This window comes from Macaca nemestrina, chromosome 1 (genome assembly GCF_043159975.1).
Source record: "Macaca nemestrina isolate mMacNem1 chromosome 1, mMacNem.hap1, whole genome shotgun sequence".
Taxonomy (NCBI): Eukaryota; Metazoa; Chordata; class Mammalia; order Primates; family Cercopithecidae; genus Macaca; species Macaca nemestrina.
Window position 1 is genome coordinate 130,728,722 of NC_092125.1, and position 21,565 is coordinate 130,750,286.

Genomic DNA, 21,565 nt, shown 5'->3' on the forward strand with positions numbered 1-21,565 from the left:
GATTCTTGGTTGTAGCTGATCTGTTTTGTTTCTCCTCTGAAAGTTTTTGGGATGTTCTCTTATCTTTGATATTTTGAAATTTTACCATAATGTGTCTAAATATGTGTTATTTTTCACAAAGTGAATACATGATGAGCATTTTCATTTCTGGATTTTTTTTTTTGTAATACCTCTGCTAAATTTTTCCTACTCATTCCCTCTCTTATCTCTATCCTTCTTTCCTTCTTTTATCTATAACTCTATTTAGTATTTTACTATGGGAATTGATGTTTTACCTTTTCTTCCTATCACATTTTTCTATCTTTGTGTTTTGTTAAACTTTCTGAATGACAACTTTAACTTTTTTCTAAACTGTTTACTATCTGCTTTGGGATATATGTATGTATGTGTGTATATATATGTGTATACACACACACACACACATATATACACACATATGAAAGTTCTTTATTATACTTTATTTTTTTCCCAAGGTATTCCATTCTTTTACATAGATGCAACATACTCATTTTTCTATGATATTAATTATAGCATTCATATATTTACCTTAGCTTCTTATACTGGCTTTTTCACACTTACATTTATACTATTTTTATGTTTAGGCTAAACCTTGGGAACTGCTGTTCCCAACTAGAAGTGGGTAGATCAGGCAATGGGAGCTGGAGGCTTATCATGAGAAAAATCTAAAAGAGAATTGCTAAATTAGTTTTGGGTATTTAAAAAGATAGTTGTTCTTCATAGACAGATCTTTTGGAGCAACTAAATTTCTCTCAATGAATATATAAAGTATGTGAGTCAGATGAGACTAATATTTTCATAATAAAAACAGGAATGTATTTGTTAAATTCAATAAAATCTTTGTAATAGAGTTACAGTGTTTTCTTTTCAATTCTGCCAAATTTCATAGAAACATATTCTCCTGTGATGCTGCCCCCTCATTGTCTCAGAATAAAGACTTTGTATTTGAAAACACAGTACATTTGCTCTCATTTGAATGTGGTCTCAGGAGCTAGAATAAGTACTTTCATGTAACCAGTCTGCCATCTTGTACCAGAAGTCTAACGCTGAATTTTAATTTTCTATTCATATTCCTTTCTCTCCAACTAGGCTGAATGAAAAACAACATATCTCTCTTTGTATTAACGGTGCCTACTCAACACCTATGACTTTATTGAATTCTGATTATTTTATTTAATGTGCTGTGCACTAGCCCCTTTTTCCAACCAATTGATTTGACAGACGTGGCTGCTTCTACTCAGTCTCTTATAGCTTCTTAAATTCAGTCAGAATCTATCGTTATCATTTTTCACATGAATTCATAAACAGTTTTTTACAAAGCTCTCTTGGACTACATATAACATTTCCTCTTGAAATAATCTATTTATATAAGTCAATATGTAGTTTAAAAAAATCATAACATAAAGATCTAACGTAAAAGCAATAATGCAAGGATCACCTTTTAAATGTATTCAACAAATTTACAAAATAAGTTTATGATCATAAATTGAATTGGTTTGCACTACAGTGTTTTATCACTTCACGCACTTGATATAATTTTAAAAACCTTAACCAAAATATTCTTCTAATTCTAAGATGTTATGATTCTGTAAGTTTTATTGGCTAAACTTTTTTTTTTACATATTTATATGGATTGTAGACTGGTATTGATAATTGTGGTAATATTGTAAAATGAGATATAGAATAATAAACTAGAAACTTTTTAATAAGGGGGTTGTCATACAGCCGTAGTTAATGCAAATGTGGCTTGAATTCAGACGAAATAAGAATCTGCATTAGAAAGCAACCATCATAAATTGACTAGTGGGCAATGTGATCCAACATTTACCAAGTTTAAATGAAAACTAAAGATTTTTTGGAAGATATTTTGTAGCCCTCATTATCATTTCAGATCAGACATTAATGTCAATACCATGAGATTTTATTAGTTTGAAAGGGTGAATTTTCATCTAGGCACTATCAGTAAGGGGTCAGACATAATCCAAAGATCATTTTTTATATTGGCAAGCAAACCCATCAAATGAGAGTCCTGTGAGCCTTACCAATTTAATGCCAATGTAAATGACATAGTGTAAACTCTATTTTATTCTATGTGCTAGAACCCATTAAGTTAAAGTGGGCAATAAAAATGTACTTTCAAACTCATCTATCTCTGTGAATAATGTCTATAAAAGACTTTCTCTTTTTATCCTAAAACAAATGTATCAAAAGGCAATGATCAGAGTAATATTTTAACATAATAAATGCTTTCTTTTTAGAAGGAAAAATAAGTATATGAATTCTAGAAGATTCATGATATTTAAACACTTTTATTTCAAAAAATAAGCTACAAATTTATCCTAGCTATCAGCTCAATTACGAAAACTTTAGCACATTTAAAAGGCAGCAATCCTACAAGCAGTACAAAATATTTATAAATTTATTCAAACATTTGCATTCTTTTATTTTTCCATTTATTATTACTGCTTTATTTGCTATGCATAGAGAACTCAGGACTTTTGCTAATTGAAATGAACATTATTTTAGGAAAGTATATAGAAAGAAATACAGAATATTATAAATGAACAAATGTTCTAGATAAAGTTTGATCATTGTAAGATAGTATACGTGTAACTCAAAGATAATGTGGGCTCAGTTCCGGACCACCAGGGTAAAACAAACATTGCAATAAAGTGAGTCACAAAATTTTTTTTAAATTTCCCAGTGCGTATAAAAGTTATGTTTAAACTTTACTATAGTTTATTAAATATGCAATAGTATTATGTCCTTAAAAAAAAACTTACATACTTTAATTGAAAGTACTTTTTTGCTAAAAAATGCTAACAATCATCTGAGCCTTCAGAGAGAGAGAATCTTTTGGCTGGTAGACGCTCATGCCTCAGTGCTGATGGCTGCTGACTGATCAGGGAGGTGACTGCTGAAAGTTGAGGTGGCTGTGGAGATTTCTTAGAATAAGACAGCAATGAGGTTTGCTACATTGTCTGACACTTCCTTTCATGAAAGATTTCTCTGTAGCACATGATGCTGTTTGATAAGATTTTACTCAGAGTAGAACTTTCAAAATTGAAGCTCATCCTTTTAAAACCTATGGCTGCTTCATCAAATAAGTTATGAAACATTCTAAATCCTTTAATTTCACTTCAACAATTTTCATAGCATCTTCACCAAGTGCAGATTTCATTTCAAGAATACACTCTCTTTGCTTTTCCATAAAAAGCAACTCCTCATCTGTTCAAGATTTACCAGGAGATTTCAGCAATTCTGTCAAATCTCACATCTTCACCTCCACTTCTAATTCTAGTTCTCTTGCTAGTTCCTCCATATCTGCAGTTATTGTGTTTACTGAAGTCTTAAACCCCTTGAAGTCATCCATGAGGGTTGGGATCAACTTCCTCCGAACTCCTGTTAATGGTAATATTTTGACATTCTCCCATAAGTCACTTTTTTTTTTTTTTTTTGTCAGAGTCTCGTTCTGTCACCCAGGCTGAAGTTCAGTGGTGTGATCTCAGCTCACTACTACCTCTGCCTCCTGGGTTCAAACGATTCTCCTCCTCAGCTTCCAAAGTAGCTGGGACTACAGGTGTGTGCCACTACACCCAGCTAATTTTTGTATTTTTAGTAGAGACGGCGTTTCAGTATATGTTGGCCAGGCTGCTCACAAACTCCTGGACTCAGGTGATCCGCCCGCATCAGCCTCCCAAAGTTCTGGGATTATAGGCATGAGCCACCGTGCCTGGCCAACTCACAGATACTCTTAAAGACATATAGGGTGGTAAATCTTTTCAAGAGATTTTCAATTTACATTGCCTAAATCCATCAGAGGAATTACTATCTATGGCAGCTACAGACTTACAAAATGTATTTCCTAAATAAAAAGCATGAAATTTATGTTTTTTTCACCACGGGCTGAGATGTTGTGTTAGCAGGCATGAAAACAACATCAATCTCTTTGTACATCTTCCTCAGAGCTTTCAAGTGACCAAGTGCAATGTCAATGATCAACGAATGAAATGAAAGAAACCTTTTTTTTTTTTTTTTTTTTGAGTAGTATGTCTCAACAGTGGGCTTAAAATATTTTTGAAAGCACACTGTAAACAGACACGCTGTCTATCATTCAGATTTCTTGTTGCATTTGCAGAACACACTCAGAGTAGTTTTGGTAATTCGCAAGGGCCTTAAGATTTTCATAATAATACATGAGCATTGGCTTCACCTTAAAGTCAACATTGGATTAGCCCCTCAGAAGAGAGTCAGCCTTGTCCTTGGAAGTTTTAAACCTGGCATTGAGTTTTCCTCACTAGCGATTTTGTATTGCTAAAAAATACTAATAATCATCTGAGCCTTCGATGAGACATCATCTTTTTTCTGGTTGAGGACTTGCTGCTCCACCTTGCACTTTTACATGATGAAGATGGCTTCTTTCACTAAAACACATGAACCAAGCCCTGGAAGCTTCAGACTTATCTACTGTAGCTTCCTCACTTCTTTTGGCCTTTATAGAATTGAAGAGAGTTAAAATCTTCCTCTGGATTTGATTTTGGTTTAAGGGAACATTGTGTTAGTTTGATCTTCTATCCAGATCATGAAAAATGTCCATATCAGCAATAAAGCTGTTTTGATGTATTATTTGTGTTTTCACTGAAGTAGCACTTTACTTTCCTTCAATAATATTTCTTATGTTTCCTTTGCATTCATAACTTGGCTATGTCTTAGGCACAAGAGACCTAGCTTTTGGCCTGCCTCGACTTTCAACATATCTTCCTCAGTAAGCTTAATCATTTCTAACTTTTTATTTAAAGTGAGTTATGTATGACTATTTATTTCTCTTAAGCACTTAGAGACCATAGTAAGGTTATTAAGTGACCTAATTTCAAAGTTGATTTGTCTCAGGGTATAGAGAGGTCTGATGTGAGGGAGAGATATGGAGAAATAGCCAGTTTGTGGAAGAGTCAGAACACACACAACATTTATCAGTTAAGTTCACCATCTTATATGGGCACAGTTTCTGTTGCTCCAAAACAATTATAACAGTAACATCAATGATCACTGATCACAGATCACCATAACAGACATAAGAATAACTGAAAAGGTTGAAATATTGTAAGAATTACCAAAACGTGACACAGAAAAATAAAATGAGGACCTGTTTTTGGAATAATGGCCCAAAAGAATTGCTGGACACAGGGTTACCAAAATCTTTCAATGTAAAGAATACTGTATCTTCAAAGTGAAATAAAGTGAAAAAAAATAAAATCAGGTATATCTATAAATCAGAGAGATGTAGAGATGTATGTGTATGTATGTGTATATCTGTGTAAGAAGAATAGGTGGCAGAGACACCTTTAAATTGGATGGTCAGAGAAAACTTGTTTGTGATCACCTTTGAGCTAACCATTTAATGAATTGACCATAGGGTGCTCTATGTTGAAGAGAAGGTAAGGGTAAGGGCGTATAAAACTAAAATAAATTTGATGTATTCAAGGAAGTAAAAAATAGCCATAAGACTGAATCATTGAAAACAGGTGGGAGGAAAGGTGATATATTATGACGTTAAAAACATGTGTGTAGGCAGTTTAGAGTCTGTAGCCTATTGTTCAAGTAACAAGATGATGTTGTTAATGACTTTACCCCCTCCATAATCTCTTTTTCAAACATCACACTCACCAATCGTCCTCAATCTTTTCAGGTTTCTCTGACATGAAGCCTGAATACAACAATACTATGACCCCACTGGAATACATAATTTGTCCTGAACGGTTTTGCTCTCTCACTGACCTCTCATGTACTCCCTTCCTTACCTAACTTAAAGTTAGTGAAACTTCATTCATTACAGTTACCACCTTGGATGCAATATTAAACTCCTTAACTCTCACTTGCTTAATTGTACTCCTTTTATCAGAACCCCAGTCCCTGTTCCAATCTCTCTCTGCCCACCCCATGCATAATGCACGTGACTGTAAAACAGCACTGACTGATTTTACTCTAAAAATGTGACAATAAGCCTAAGATGTTCTCGATGGCTTCAGACAATCATACTGTTTTCCCATATATTGACTCTTTAATTCTTCCAGGTTTCCATTTCACACATTTTAGATCCTGGCTTTACATCTTCATCACTTTGTCTTACTCTAACTGAAAATACAGAAACAGGTGAATGGCTGAGGAAATGGCAAGTAGGCATCTCCATGGGCCCATCTCTTCACAGAAATAGGAAAAAATCAAGCATATGTTGTATCAAGGAAAAGAAAACCTAAGAAAGAGTAAGAAAGCTTTGTGGCATTTTGACTTGCTCTTTTCCCACTCATTGGTCGTGTTAAAGAGAGCAGATTGTGTTCCAAATAGGACATCCTCGATCCTAGTCTGGAGGAACAAGAACAGATCTTATTCGCAAATAAGAGTATTTGTCTATGGGCTCCCTGAAGATCTAACACATACTTGTCTTTGTTTCATCTAACCCAGAACTCAATTATGGCAGAGAAAAGCAGGGAACCTTACTCAAAAACTTAAAGTGAAAAAAAAAAAAATCAGTAACCAGGGACAAAGGATTGTCATCAAGTAATAAAACAGAGCATCAAAAGCCTAAGAAGACAGGTCAAGGATACACTTTCTTGGAAAAATTAGGGCATCAGAAAACACTCATGTATACTGGGGAATTTAGAAAACCACACATATACCCAGGACAGGATATATGCAGAAAAGACCTAAGAACTTCCGAGCTTTTACCTCTGGCTGATCTCTAGGCTCAGTGTAAGGGGAGAAAAGAAGACTAAGGCAAAGCTATAGATAAGCAGACTTCTCTCTCTTTTTCTATTTCCTTTCTCCCTTCTCTTTTCTCTTTTGGCTTCAGGCATTCAAGAAAATGTCTGTCAAAACACTGGCTGAACATAACTACAGAACCAGAGTCTTCAGATAACACACATTATAAAGATCTCAGACTTTATAAGAAATAGTTTTCAAGTCTGACTAAACAAACAACTACAGCCTATTAGCAATCGATGAAGACAAATCTGAGGAGAGGCAAGCAGAGTTTCCAATTATGATTTTCAGAGTTACCAGTTATGACATTCAAAATAGTTCATTTTCAACAAGAACAACAAAATTATGAAGCATGCAAAGAAAAAAGAGAGTGCAGACTATTTTCATAAGAAATTAACAAAAACGATCCCTGAGAAAGCACAACTTTTGGACTTCCTAGACAAATATTTCAAATGAACTATCTTAAATATACTCAAAGAACTCAAGAGGAATGATTGTCAAACAGCTAAAAGAAGCCAGGAGATTGATATATGAATGCAATAGAGAATATCAACAAAGAGATTGAAATTATAAAACTAACTAGGCAAAAAGATGAGAACTGAGAAGTACAGTAACTGAAATGAAAAACCAACTACACAGCTTTAATAGTATATCTAAGCAGGTAGAAGAAAGAATCAGTAAACTTGAAGATATACCAGTTAAAATGATCCAGTCTGAGGAAGAGGGAAAAAAAAAAAGAAGAAAGAAAAATTAACAGAACCTGAGACATGTGGAATATTATCAATGTACAAGTGAGAATCCCCAAAGAAAAAAAATAAAGAAGAGAGAATGCTTAAATCAATACTAATCAAAAGCTTCCAAATTTAATAAAACACACAAATCCACAAATTCAAGAAGTTCCGTGAAACCCAGGAGGATAAACAAAAGGAGACCTACACCAAGATACATTGTAATAAAATGTTCAAAAGCCAAGGACAAAAAATCTTGAAAGTTATGAGAGAGGCAACTTACAATATACAAAAGATACACAATAAGATTAACAACAAATTTCTTAGCAGAAATCACAGAGGTTAGAGGAAGTAGAAAACATTTTTTAAAGTGATGAGGGAAAAATATCAACTGTCAACCAAGAATTCTATGGTAAGCAAAATTATATAGAATACTATATACAGTATTCTATATAGAATACTGTATAGATATAGACATAGACATTATATAAGTACAGGGGTGTATATATACACACACAACCCTATATATGTACATATATACACCTGTATATATACATATGTGTGTGTATATATACATGTATCTATATGTATACATGTATATATACTTATACTGTAGCAGGATGAGCCACAGACAAATCTTCTCAGATACCGAGTTAAAGAAGGAAGGGGTTTATTTGGCTGGGAACATCGGCAAGACTCCTGTCTCAAGAGCCAAGCTTTCCAAGTGAGCAATTGCTGTCCCTTTTAAGGGCTCACAACTCTAAGGGGGTCTACATGAGACGGTCGTGATTGATTAAGCAAGCAGGTAGTATGTGACTGGGGGCTACATGTACTGGTAATCAGTTTAGAACAGGACAGGGATTTTCACAGTGCTTTTCCATACAATGTCTGGAATCTATAGATAACATAACCGGTCAGGTCAGGGGTCGATCTTTAGCTACCAGGCCCAGGGCGCAGTGCTGGGCTGTCTGCCTGTGGATTTCATTCCTGCCTTTTAGTTTTTACTTCTTCTTTCTTTGGAGCAGAAATTGGGCATAAGACAATAGGAGGAGTGGTCTCCTCCCTTATTCCCCCACTTTGAGACTCTCACTCATTTTATTAGTTGGAGTTCTCACCTTCATTTTCACTGCCTATGTCTTTCTACATGACAGATTGATAGTGATTTATGTAGTATACTTGTGCTGAAACATTCTGGTGAACTAGAGTAATGACAAAACCTTTTACTATTTGAATGAGTACAGTTTGTAAATAAGAGATTAGTAAACAGGTTCCTATTACTACTATAATTTTTATTATAAGAGTTTTAAATCCTCTTAGCGCTGGGAACTATTTTTAAACATGGCCTCAGGGTCCAATCCATGCCACACTTGTACAGGCACAGGTGCCATTTTAGTTATGTCTTTAACTATATCTTGGATTCCCCGACCATCTATATGCAGGCAGCAATTGGTAAGGTTAAATTTTCTGCAGACTTCTCTTTCAGCTGCTAGCAAGTAGTCAAGAGTCAATATATTTTGACAGATAGCATTTCTCCTCTGAGTTTCTTGCCGCAGAACAGTCAAGGTTTTACTGGTTTTATTAGTGATAATCTGTAAGACAGCTTGCAACTGTATGATTCAGTTGAGCATGTAAATGGGGACCTGGTATCCTTACGAGCCGTCTTGTGCCCAAGTGGCAGGCCAATAGTATTGTATAATTTTTTCAGGAGGCTGTTTACCATCTTTTTAATAATCTATGGCTATGCTTCACTTTTTGCGGGAAGTATAGACAGGGAAACCCAGGAGTTCACCTGTTTTTATGGGCAGTAGGAAGAAAGATGGTTTAATAGTGTCAATAACACAATTACCTGTCCACTGGTCAGGCAGCTTAGCATAGGCTCTATGTCCACATATCCAGTATAGCCTAGTGGGGGCACTCTAGTCCCAGTGGGATCCTGGGTGGACCTAAACGGTCTGCAACTTTGAAAATTTACTGAATGGATTTTTTTCTGTGTGGTTTGAACTCCAGCATGTAGTCTTCCTACAGGAAGGGTGAAGTCTTTTCCTACTCTTGCTATACAGTATTGTCTAATGATTGAGGTTTTTAGGACCTAGAAGTGATCAGGGTGATTTTTTGGGCCAGGAATTCATCAGGAACTAAGTCTGTAGATACTGATTCTCAGGCTTCTTATGGACATTGATCTCTTATTACAGTTCCTCCACATACATAACATGAAGTGACATTGAGAGACTGGGTTACATGCTTGGCTAATGGCAAAAACAAATTTTTTGTTTTTCCTGGAATTTCTAGTACTGGTGCATTTAGTTTATCATAGAAGGTTTGAAATACTGGCTCAGAAGAGCATTTATAAACTTATTGTCACACCACCATGTTTACTTGAAGATCCAGTCCAGCTCCATCAATTTTTAGGGATACACGTTCCTCTTTTTTCTAGCGAGGATTAAGGGGGTTGGTTATTACTTATTCTAAGGGGCTACACTGACCAGTGGTACAGGAAGGGCCACTTTTCTTTTGCTGAAGGTGGACAGGATTTTTTTCATTTTTTTTTAATTCAAGTAGCCTAAATGACAAAAGGCCAGTATCTACATTTATTTTCGCACAGTCCTAATTCATAATAAATGTACTTATTTTCTGCCATATAGCCTCTATTCTAATTAAGAGAACCACATCCTATTTGTAACTTATTATTATGAATGACAGCACAGGCATCAAATTTTAAGGTGACTTGTCTAGGCACCTCTTTTTTTTTCTGTTTTGGCTAATGCTTTACTCACATCATTTATAAGCCCCCACCAGTCTTCAGTTCTTAATTTTATTTTAAAAACTGTGGTCATGGGAGGCTCCGATGGGTCATAACACACATCAAGTTGATCATTTCCTGAACTACATACCTTGTATAGAATAACATTATACAAACAAGTTCTTTTTAGAGTTCCAGTACACTTATAATTACCATAAAATAATAGAACCATAGCAACCTGTTGTCCTACCTCAGTGACTTGTTGTATACACTGGGAACAGCCCTCAGTCTAAGGAAGGTCAGTTGAAGTCCTTACTGTATAAGTCCAAATTTTAAGGAAAATTAGTCCTGCAATGAATTTCCCCATGCTTCGGCTGTGTGTGGACCAGCCAGCTTCTGGGTGTGACTGAAGCAGTCTTGTCATCTTCTTCAGAGTCACTTTGCTTCTCCCATCCATGTACCGCTCACAGGCTACTGATGTTTAAGGATGGTATCAGAGGTCGGGCCCACTAGAATAAATTGAGTCCAATACCTCTACATAGTTATGTTTAACTGGGCTCTCTGATACCGGGAGCAAGGTGGCCGGGTTTGGGTGTTGTAAACTTCGATGGTTATGCGGGGATTTTCACAGAACAAGCTTTGGTATCTAGTTAGTCTAGCATGCGTTAGCTAATGATGTCCTTTGGTATCTATTAAAGTCACCACAGCATGGGAGGCCTTTATGCTTAGGTTTTGCCCAAGAGTTTACTTATCTGCTTCTTGTGCTAACAGGGCCATTGCTGCTAGGGTCCTTAGATGTGGGGGTCAGCCTTTGGAAACCCCATCTAGCTGTTTTGAGAGATAGGCCACTGGCCTTGGCCAGGGCCCTACAGTCAGGGTTAAAACTCCAACTGCCATTTTTCTTTTTCTGACACATGGGGTGTAAAGGGTTTTGTCAGGTCAGATAGCCCCAGGGCTGGGGCCAACATGAGTTTTTCTTTTAGCTCATGAAAAGCTTGCTGCTGTAGGTTGTAATGGATGTAGCTCATCTAATCTATCTTTTTATTAACTGTCACCCACTAAAATTTTGACTTAAACCCTGTTACTATTTGATTTCAAGCTTTAAATTGATCTAGTATTCCTTGCAGGGCTCCAATTGCATCTAAATAGATGTGAGAGTTGAAAGACCTATAAGGGGCTTCTCTCGCTTTACAATGTCTTATTTTTTCTCCCTCTGGTTGATGAAATGCCAGGATGAAAGGGATAGTCAAATGGACTAAAGCACAAGTGCCACTCTAGTTATTTGGCAGAGTGAGTAAAGGTGCACCACAATACCACCACACATCCACTCAGGGATGAACGAGGGTTGACTGATTGATAAGCTCTTGAAAATTCTTAAGCTCATCACATCCCTTCAGGTCTCGAAGAATGCTAAGTTTCCTCCCTGTCATGAAAGGCACAAAATGAACTTAATGTTGGGAGATGGAAGCTGGATGGTCCTCGGGCTGACCCACAGGATGCTGGACTTCAGGATATAGCAGATAGAGCTTGGCATAACTTACTACTCCAGGCTGTAGAATCCTGGCAAAGGCCTACTGTGCAGCCTATGCCTGGTCAACTGGAGGACCACCTTAGTGGAAGGGGGACAATTTGGGCCTCTGGTCTGGCATGTGCACAAGCATAACAATTGCTTTTGTTTAGCATATAGATGCAATATTTGATCCATTTTAACCTGGCATCTGCATCTTGGTATCCTATCTTTATTTCTAAAGTTTGTTTTAAGTCTTTAACATCTATGATCCTCTAGTAAAATGAATATATGATTTTAGGAAATTACAAAAACCGGTTGGGGCAGTCCATCCTTGCTCTTTAGTGGTCCACAGAATGTTGGACCAACTACGGCATAAAAGCTCTACATTGGGGGGCAAGACTCCTGGTTGGCATTAGAGTCTTTATCGAAATCTCCCCAGATTAACTGGTCCTAGTTTACTAATGCCCAGTCTGAGGAGAGTCCGGAGGGAAAGAAGTACTTTTCTGAAGTTGAAAACTGTCTTTGACTTGGCAAGTGTCCACAGGGTATAACAAGGCAAGCATTAGTTGCAATAGTTTGAGGTGAAATTGACTTGGTTATGTTAATAACTAGATGATTAACAATAGAACGAGGAAAGGGGAAAGAGTAACAGAATAGATAAAAAGAGTTAAATTTTTCTTAGCTTTAGTTTGGTAGGGTTTTCCCCTGGGACCATGGCCCACGACTCTGGAGGGGGTGGCACTTTCTTGACTTGGGTGTGATGAGTCCATCCTTTTTTTTTTTTTTTTTTTTTTTTTTTTTTGCTGTACAAACAGCAGTCTTGGTGGTTAGCAGCACAAGGTAGGGTCCTTCCCAGGCTGGCTCGAGTTTTTCTTCTTTTCACCCTTTGATGAGAATGTGATCTTCAGGCTGGTGCTGGATAACTGGCAATTCTAGGGGTGGTACATGTACTAAAAGACTTTTAGTTTTTGAGAGAAGAGAAAGTGGAAGATAAACCAAGTGTATAATTTTTAAGCATTTGATCTTTTGTTTAAAATGTGGGGACCTTGGCAGTGGACTTTATAGTCCTCAGTGCCTTTTTACTGAGAAACTTCCTTTAGCACCTATTTTTATTAGTTTTTAATCCAAAGAAAGCCAAATATCGTTTTACATTTAACAATGCTTTTTGTATGATTTTTATACCAGATAAGCTAAATTTTACCTTTATAATCATGTGTTATTAATGTTAAACCTAATTTTAATAAAACGTTGTAGACATATTTATCCAATTTTTAATGTTTGACCATAAGGTAAGATTTTATAGACTCTTTTTAACCCTTTATAATTTTTGTTAAAGAGCGGGTTGGTACTTTAAGAAAAACCTGATATGCTTTTAATGTCCAGTTTACAGAAAAACTGGATGATACCTCTTTAACTTTAGCCAATATTTACACACAGAATTTTCTTTCCAATTAACATTTTAAAACTTGATTAAACCTTTAAAACAAAATATACATATTCTAAACCTTAACATTTTAATGTAGGTAAAAATTATATTCTTATGCCTCCTTATAATTCTTTTACCAAAAGTAAATTTTATTTTCGTTATACACCTTGCACATAAACTTTTTTTTTGTTTTTTTTTGTTTTAGTTTTACATTCAGGAGGCCTAGTTAATTTTAAATTATACAACATTTCTTGCATAAATTCTTTTTCTATAACATTTTTCTCTTTCACGACTTTCACAGACAATTCTTCGACATGCTTTAACTTTCTGACTTATTACAAATATTTCTTTCTTTAAACAACCAGTTAATTTATTTCAGGACAAGAAATTACCATATAATACTCTTTTTATATAAATTTTGCCCCCCTTTTTTTCCTTTTTCTTTTTTTTTTTTCCTCTAACGGAATAGTGCCATACTTTAAGAATTTTGAGTTAGTAAGCTACTTTTTTGCTTTTTTGATTTAGGATAGCTCTGAACTGAACTAGTGAGGTGTGCTTACAGTGAGGTTTCTTCTAAAAGTTATTTTTTTTACTTTCTTTATGTTAGCAAAGCAGTTGCCGCTACAGATTGAATGCATTTGGGCCATCCACGGGTTACTGGGTTAAATAAGGATTTTTGATAAGAAGGCTTCAGTGCTTTCAGGATACGCCCTTGTTTACACTGACAACAAAGTAGTATTGGAGCATTATAGGGTTACAGAGAATACCTTCAATTATCAATTACAGGTTTTTAATTTACCTTGGCTTTTAAAGGAATAGGGTACATTTTCTTTCTTTTTTTTTTTTTTTTTCTTAACTACTTGTATATATCTCTTTCTCTCTTTGACTTTGTCTCTCTTTGACTTTCCATTTGCCTCTGTCTCTTCCTCTCTCTCTTCTCTGTCTGTCTCTCTCTCTGCCTCTCTTATGCTGTGGTTCTCTCAACCACTGTGGAGAGATCTAAAACCAGCTGTAACCAAGCATCTATGTATGCAAACTGGTCTGAATGCCTTGGCTTTACAGGTTACCTTGTACCATACCTTTGAAGCAAGGGACCTATCCAGGCTTCCTTCTGATGGCCACCCCACCTCTAATGCTGGCCAGCCTATTTTACACAAAGTTTAAAGTTTTCCTGGTGTCATAGCACTCCATAGTCTCCCTTAAATCCTTTCTTGAAATTTTTCAACATAGTTTCTAGTAGTGTGGGCTTATTTGTGCCTGATCCATGTTTCTTCAAGACAAAATGACACGCTCACACCACATGCACACCACAAAACAAAGAATGGGTAAAAAGGACACACACACACTTTTGCAGTTTACACCAAACCAAAATCAAAACCAAAATCAGAGTATCCAGATATCCAAGCCAAGTCAAAACCAGAGCCAAAGCATCAAGCAATCCAAGTCAAGTCAACAACAAAAACCAAAGTGCCAGTACAGGCACATCGTGGGTGATCAGTCCATGCTTCCACTCAAATAGAGTAGGCAGGTTCCCTAGACCAGTCCTCTCAAGCAATTCAAACCAAATCAAAACCAAAAGCAAAACCAAACCAAAGCACTGATAAAGGCTTGCCGTGGGTGATCAGGCCATGCTTCCACTCAAATGGAGTAGGCAAGTTTCCAAGACTAGTCTTACCAAGTTCCAGATGTCTGGACTCCAAGTACCGCTTCCTTCCTAGTGTTCAGTCACTGCGTTGACCCTCCATGGGGGCCTGCCACATATTGCTCTGGCACAGCGTCCCACTGGGGCAAATGCCTACCTGGGAGCGCTTTCAGGATCCACGTTGCTCGGGCTGGTCGGAGTCCTCCGTAGGGATTTTTCATAGGGCAGGCTTCAGCCACTTAAGGAGCTGCCTTGACCATCCACCAATCACCTGACTTCTCGGTCAGGGAACCAAGAAATGTAGCAAGATTAGCCACAGACAAAACTCCTCAGACATCGAGTTAAAGAAAGAAGGGGTTTATTTGGCTGGGAACATCAGCAAGACTCCTGTCTTAAGAGCTGAGTTCCCTGAGTGAGCAATTCCTATCTCTTTTAAGGACTCACAACTCTAAGGGGATCTGTGGGAGAGGGTCGTGACTGATGGAGTCAGCAGGGGGTACATGACTGGGGGCTGCATGCACTGGTAATCAGATTGGAACAGAATGGGACAGGGATTTTCACAGTGCTTTTCCATACAATGTCTGGAATCTATAGATAACATAACTGGTCAGGTAAGGGGTCGATCTTTAACTACCAGGCCCAGGGCGCAGTGCTGAGCTGTCTGCCTGTGGATTTCATTTCTGCCTTTTAGTTTTTACTTCTTCTCTCTTTGGAGGCAGAAATTGGGCATAAGACAATATGAGGGTTGGTCTCCTCCCTTAATACAATATGTATATGTATAGAAGTATGTAGAAACATATGTATAAGTTTCTATCTATGTGCATATATGTAGTTACATACAGGTATATGTATATAAGATGTATAGAAACCATGTAGAAGGAAACTTTTGCAATATAATAAAGAATATTTATGAAAAATTCACAGGTAGCATCATACTCACGGGTAAAAGACTAAAATCTTTCACCATGGAATAATGGATAAGATAAAAACACTCTATTTTCTCACTGTTACTAATTGTACTGGAAATTCTGTGAGCCTAAGTAGGCAAGAATAAGAAATAAAAGACATCCAGATTGGAAAAATAGAATTCAAGCTATATTCACAGGAGACATGATCTTGTACATAGAAAACTTCAAATAATCCACAAAAATATCATGAGTTAAGGAAATTTAGCAAAATTGCAGAATATAATTGACAACTCAAAAATCAGTTATGTTTTCACATACCAAAGATGAGCAATCTAAAAAGGCAATTAAGAAAATACATTCAAGTCCAAAAATTCCAAGTAATAGCATATGAAAGAATAAATTTAATAAATAAATTGAAAGAGTTGTAGACTGGAAATTACAAAACATTGCTGACAGAAACTGGAGAAGATTTAAATAAATTGAAAGGCATCTCTTAAATTGGAAGACTTAATATTGTTAAGTAGCAATATTGTCCAAAATGATCTACACATTCAGTGTAATCTTAATTAACATATCCATGCCATTTTGTGCAGAAATGGAAAAGGTAATCTATAATTCCAGTTGGAATCCAAATAGCCAAAATTACTTCAAAAAATAGTAAATCTGAAGAACTCAAGTTTCTTGATCTTAAAACTTACTACAGAACTATAGTTATCAAAACAATGTGATACTGGGCATAAGAATAAATATATAGAAGAGTAGAAAGAAATTAAGAGTCAGAAATAAAGCTATACATCTGTTGCCAACCAATTTTGAACAAAGTTTACAAGACCGTTCAATGAGGAAATAATTGTATCTTCAACATATGGTTCTGGGAATATTGGATGTCCAAAAGCAGAACAATGTGTTTGGACCTCTACCTCACACTATATACAAGTTAATTCAAAGTAGATTAATAGCCAAAAAAGTAAAACAATGAAGCTCAGAAGAAAATATAAGCATAATCTTCATGACCTTTAATTTGGCAATGAATTCCCTGATATGACACCAAAAACATGAACAACAAAAATAAAAAGTAGATAAATTGGGCTTCATGAAAATTAAAAACATTTGGCCTCAAAAGTCATTAACAAAAGTAAAAAAAAAAAAAAAAAAGGCATATAGATTTGCAAAGAGTATTTGCAAATCATTTATCTGATAACAATATGAGAAAAAACTAAATTAAAAAATGGACAATGAAATTAGCTGGGTGTGGTGGCCTAGGCCTGTAGTCTGGGCTACTAGGGAGGCTGATGCAGGAGAATTACTCAAACATGAGAGATGGAGGTTGCAATGAACATAGATCATGCCACAGCACTCCACCCTGGGTGACAGAGCAAGACTCCATTAAAAAAATAAAATAAAAAGACAAATAACTTGTAGAGAGATTTTGCAGAAGAAGATATACAAGTTGCTAACAGGTACATGAAAAGATGCTCAACATTCTTAGTCATTAAGAAAATGCAAATCAAAACTACAAAGATACTACTTCACACCTGTGATGGCTAATACTGTCAACTTGATTGGATTGAAGAATACAAAGTATTGTTCCTGGGTGTGTCTGTGAGGGTGTTGCCAAAGGAAATTAACATTTGAGTCAATGGGCTGGGATAGGCAGACCCACCTTTAATCTGGTGAGCACAATCTAATCAGCTGCCAGCAAATAAAAAGCAAGTAGAAAAACTTGAAAAGGCAAGACAGGTCTAGCCTACCAACCTACATCAATCTCTCATGCTGGATGCTTCCTGCCCTCAAATATTGGACTCCTAGTTCTTCAGCTTTGAGACTCGGGCTGGCTATCTTTCCTCCTCAAGCTTGCAGACAGCCTATTGTGGAAACTTGTAATCATATAAGTTAATAAACTCCCCATATATACATACACACACACTAATAAGATATATAAATTATATGTATATATGCATATGAATATATACATATATCAATAATAAACTCCCTATATATATACACACACACTAATAGGATATGTACATATTTATATATATATACATATTTGTGTGTGTGTGTGTGTATATATATGGAAAGTTTATTAACTTATATGATCACATGTTTCCACAATAGGATGTCTGCAAGCTTGAGGATCAAGGAGAGCCAGTCTGAGTCTCAAAACTGAAGAAATAAGAGTCCAGTGTTTGAGGGCAGGGAGCATCCAGCACAAGAGAAAGATGTAGGCTGGGAGACTAGGCCTGTCTCGCCATTCATAGGGATATATGCATATATACATATGTATAGATCCTATTACTTCTGTTGCTCTAGCGAACCCTGACTAATACAGATTTTGGTACCATGATTGATTCTAGAGAATAGAATATTAGAGATGGAGTTCTTTCATTGATTTTGAGGTTTCTGGAGTTAGCTGCTTAATAGAATTAGACCCAAAAATGCTAAGGACTTTACTTGTAATAGTATGGAGAACACTGATAGTTCTTGGTGTGAACTGTTTAGAGAGTTGTGCACAGTAAGTGCATTTGACACTCTTGGCTTACTGTTCCTGAGAGGCAAGGAGTTTAGTGACTCTATACATAACACCTTTGACCATATATGGAGAACCAAGAAGCATAATGAAGCTGATTGGTTGCTCCTAAGTTCAATGGACAAAGTGATGAAAGAAAACGATGAGCTCAGAGTTTCTGTCTCCTGGCTTGAGAAGCAGATAGTGAGGCTCAAATCTACTAAGATTGCCCTGAGTGAGAGTTTTATCTCCTCTAGGGAAAAGAGCTGAAACTGTGGAAAATAAAGCACAAGCTCTTGTCATGCAAGTGGCTGACCTGCAGCAAAAGGTGCATGTGCAGCCTTACCATGGTATTCCTACAAGTGAAATTGATAGGAAGCTTCCTGCATTCCTACTTAATTTATATAAGAAGGAAATATCTAGGTTTAATGGACAAAGAACTAATTTGATCTATACAAACAGAGAATCATGGCTCCTCAATCAATTTCCAGACTTCAGTCAGAGGAGCAGAGGAGAATTTTAATAAAGTGGATAGGATGACCCGTTCTGTGGACACCACACAGCCTCTTTCCCAAGCTACCCCTGTCCTTGCCCATTGGGCCCATGAACAAAGTGGTCATGGTGGCAGGGGTGGAAGTTATGCTTGGGTTTAGCAACATGGACTTCCACTCACCAAGGCTGACCTGGGTACAGCCACTGCTGAGTGCTCAATTTGCCTGTAGCAGACACAAACCCTGAGCCCTCAATATGGCACCATTTCCTGGGGTGATCAACCAGCTACCTGGTGGCAGGTTAATTATATTGGACCTCTTCCATCATGGAAAGGGCAGAGGTTTGCCTCACTGGTATAGACACTCTGGATATGGGTTTGCTTATCTGGCATGCAGTGCTTCTGCCAAGACTCATCTGTGGACTCACAGAATGCCTTATCCACCATCACGGTATTTCATAGAGTATTGCCTCTGACCAAGGCACTCACTTTATGGCTAAAGCTATGCCGCAGTGGGCTCATGTTCATGGAATTCAATGGTCTTTCCATGTTCCCCATTATCATGAAGCAGCTGGATTGATAGAAAGGTGAAATGGTCTTTTGAAGTCTCAATTACAATGCCAACTAGGTGACAATACTTTGCAGGTCCAGGGCAAAGTTCTTCAGAAGGCTATGTAGGCTCTGAATCAGCCTTTGATATGTGGTACTACTTCTCCTATAGCCAGGATTCATGGGTTCAGAAATCAAGAAGTGGAAGTGGCACCCCTCACAATCACTCCTAGTGATCCCCTAGCAAAATTTTTGCTTCCTGTTCCTGCACATTATGTCCTGCTGGACTAGAGGTCTTAGTTCCAGAGGGAGGAATGCTGCCACCAAGAGACACAACAATGATTTCATTAAACTGGAAGTTAAGATTGCCACCTGGACACTTTGGGATCCCCCTACCTTTAAGTCAACAAGCCACGGAGAGAGTTACAGTGTTGTCTGGGCTTACTGACCCGGACTATCAAGAAGAAATCAGTCGGCCGGGCGCGGTGGCTCAAGCCTGTAATCCCAGCACTTTGGGAGGCCGAGACGGGCGGATCACGAGGTCAGAAGATCGAGACCATCCTGGTTAACACGGTGAAACCTCGTCTCTACTAAAAAAAATACAAAAAACTAGCCGGGCGAGGTGGCGGGCCCCTGTAGTCCCAGCTACTCGGGAGGCTGAGGCAGGAGAATGGCGTAAACCCGGGAGGCGGAGCTTGCAGTGAGCTGAGATCCGGCCACTGCACTCCAGCCTGGGCGACAGAGCGAGACTCCGTCTCAAAAAAAAAAAAAAAAAAAAAAAAAAGAAGAAATCAGTCTATTATTCCTTATGAAGTTGAGGAAGAGTATGCTTGGAATACAGGAGATCCATTAGGGCATTTCTTAGTATTACCATGCTCTGCTATGAAGGTCAATGTTAAAGTACAACAGCCCCATCCAGGCAGGACTACAAATGGCCCAAACCCCTCAGGAATGAAGGTTTGGGTCACTTCACCAGCAGGACCTGCTGAGATGCTTGCTGAAGGCAAAGGGAATACAGAATGGGTAGTAGAAGAAGGTAGTCATCAATACCAGCTACGACTATGTGACCAGCTGCAGAAAGAGGACTGTAACTGTCATGGATATTTTCTCCTTCTTTTGTTAAAAACATGTTTATGCGTGTATACCCTTGTACTAAGAAAATATCTTCTTTTTATTTTGTTTTCCTTTATCATGTGACATAGATTTATTTACTTCATGTCAGCATTTAAGCATCGTTGACTTTATGTAATAGTATTTGGGTTGGGGATTGGTATATTTCCAGTTGTACAAAGGATGGTTGTATTATGTTATGCATAATTATAACTTTATTATTGTCTTTACTTGAACGTCATGTATAATCTCAGGAGATGTTCATGGGTTCAAGCTGACAAGGGCCGGACTTGTGATGGTTAATACTGAGGGTCAACTTGATTGGATTGAAGGATACAAAGTATTGTTCCTGGGTGTGTCTGTGAGAGTGTTGCCAAAGGAGATTCACATTTGAGTCAATGAGCTTGGGAAAGCAGACTCATCCTTAATCTGGTGGGCAGAATCTAATCAGCTGCCAACAAATATAAAGCAGGCAGAAAAATATGAAAATGCAAGACTGGCCTAGCCTCTCAGCCTACATCTTTCTGCCGTGCTGGATGTTCCTCCCCTCAAACATCAGACTTCAAGTTCTTCAGTTTTGAGACTCAGACTGGCTCTCCTTGCTCCTCAAGCTTGTAGACAGCTTATTGTGGGAACTTGTGATTATTTAAGTTAATAATAAACTCCCATATCTATCTATCTATCTATCGAGATATATACAGAACTAATGTATATATCCTATTAGTTCTGTCTCTTTTCTGAACACCAACTAATACAACACCTAATACTGTGGGTTTGATGAAAAAAAATCAAGAATAACAAATGCTGGCAAAAATAGGCACAAATTAGAACTCTTGTACACTGATGGTAGAAATGTAAATTGTGTCAGCTGATGTGAAAAACAGTTTTGTGGTTCCTTAAAAAGTTAAATATAAAATTACCATATAACCTAGTAAGTCCATTCCTGCCAATATACTCAAAAGAATTAAAAACAAGTGCTCAAAGAAATATATATACACCCAGTTCATAGCAACATTAGTCACAAGAGCCAAAAGTTAGCAATAGCCCAAACATCCAGCAACACATGAATCAATAAACAAATTAAGATACACAGATAACAACGCTCATCCATAAAAAGCAGATAAACTGCTAACAGATGTTACAATATAGATTAATCTGAAAAACATTATGCTAAGTTAA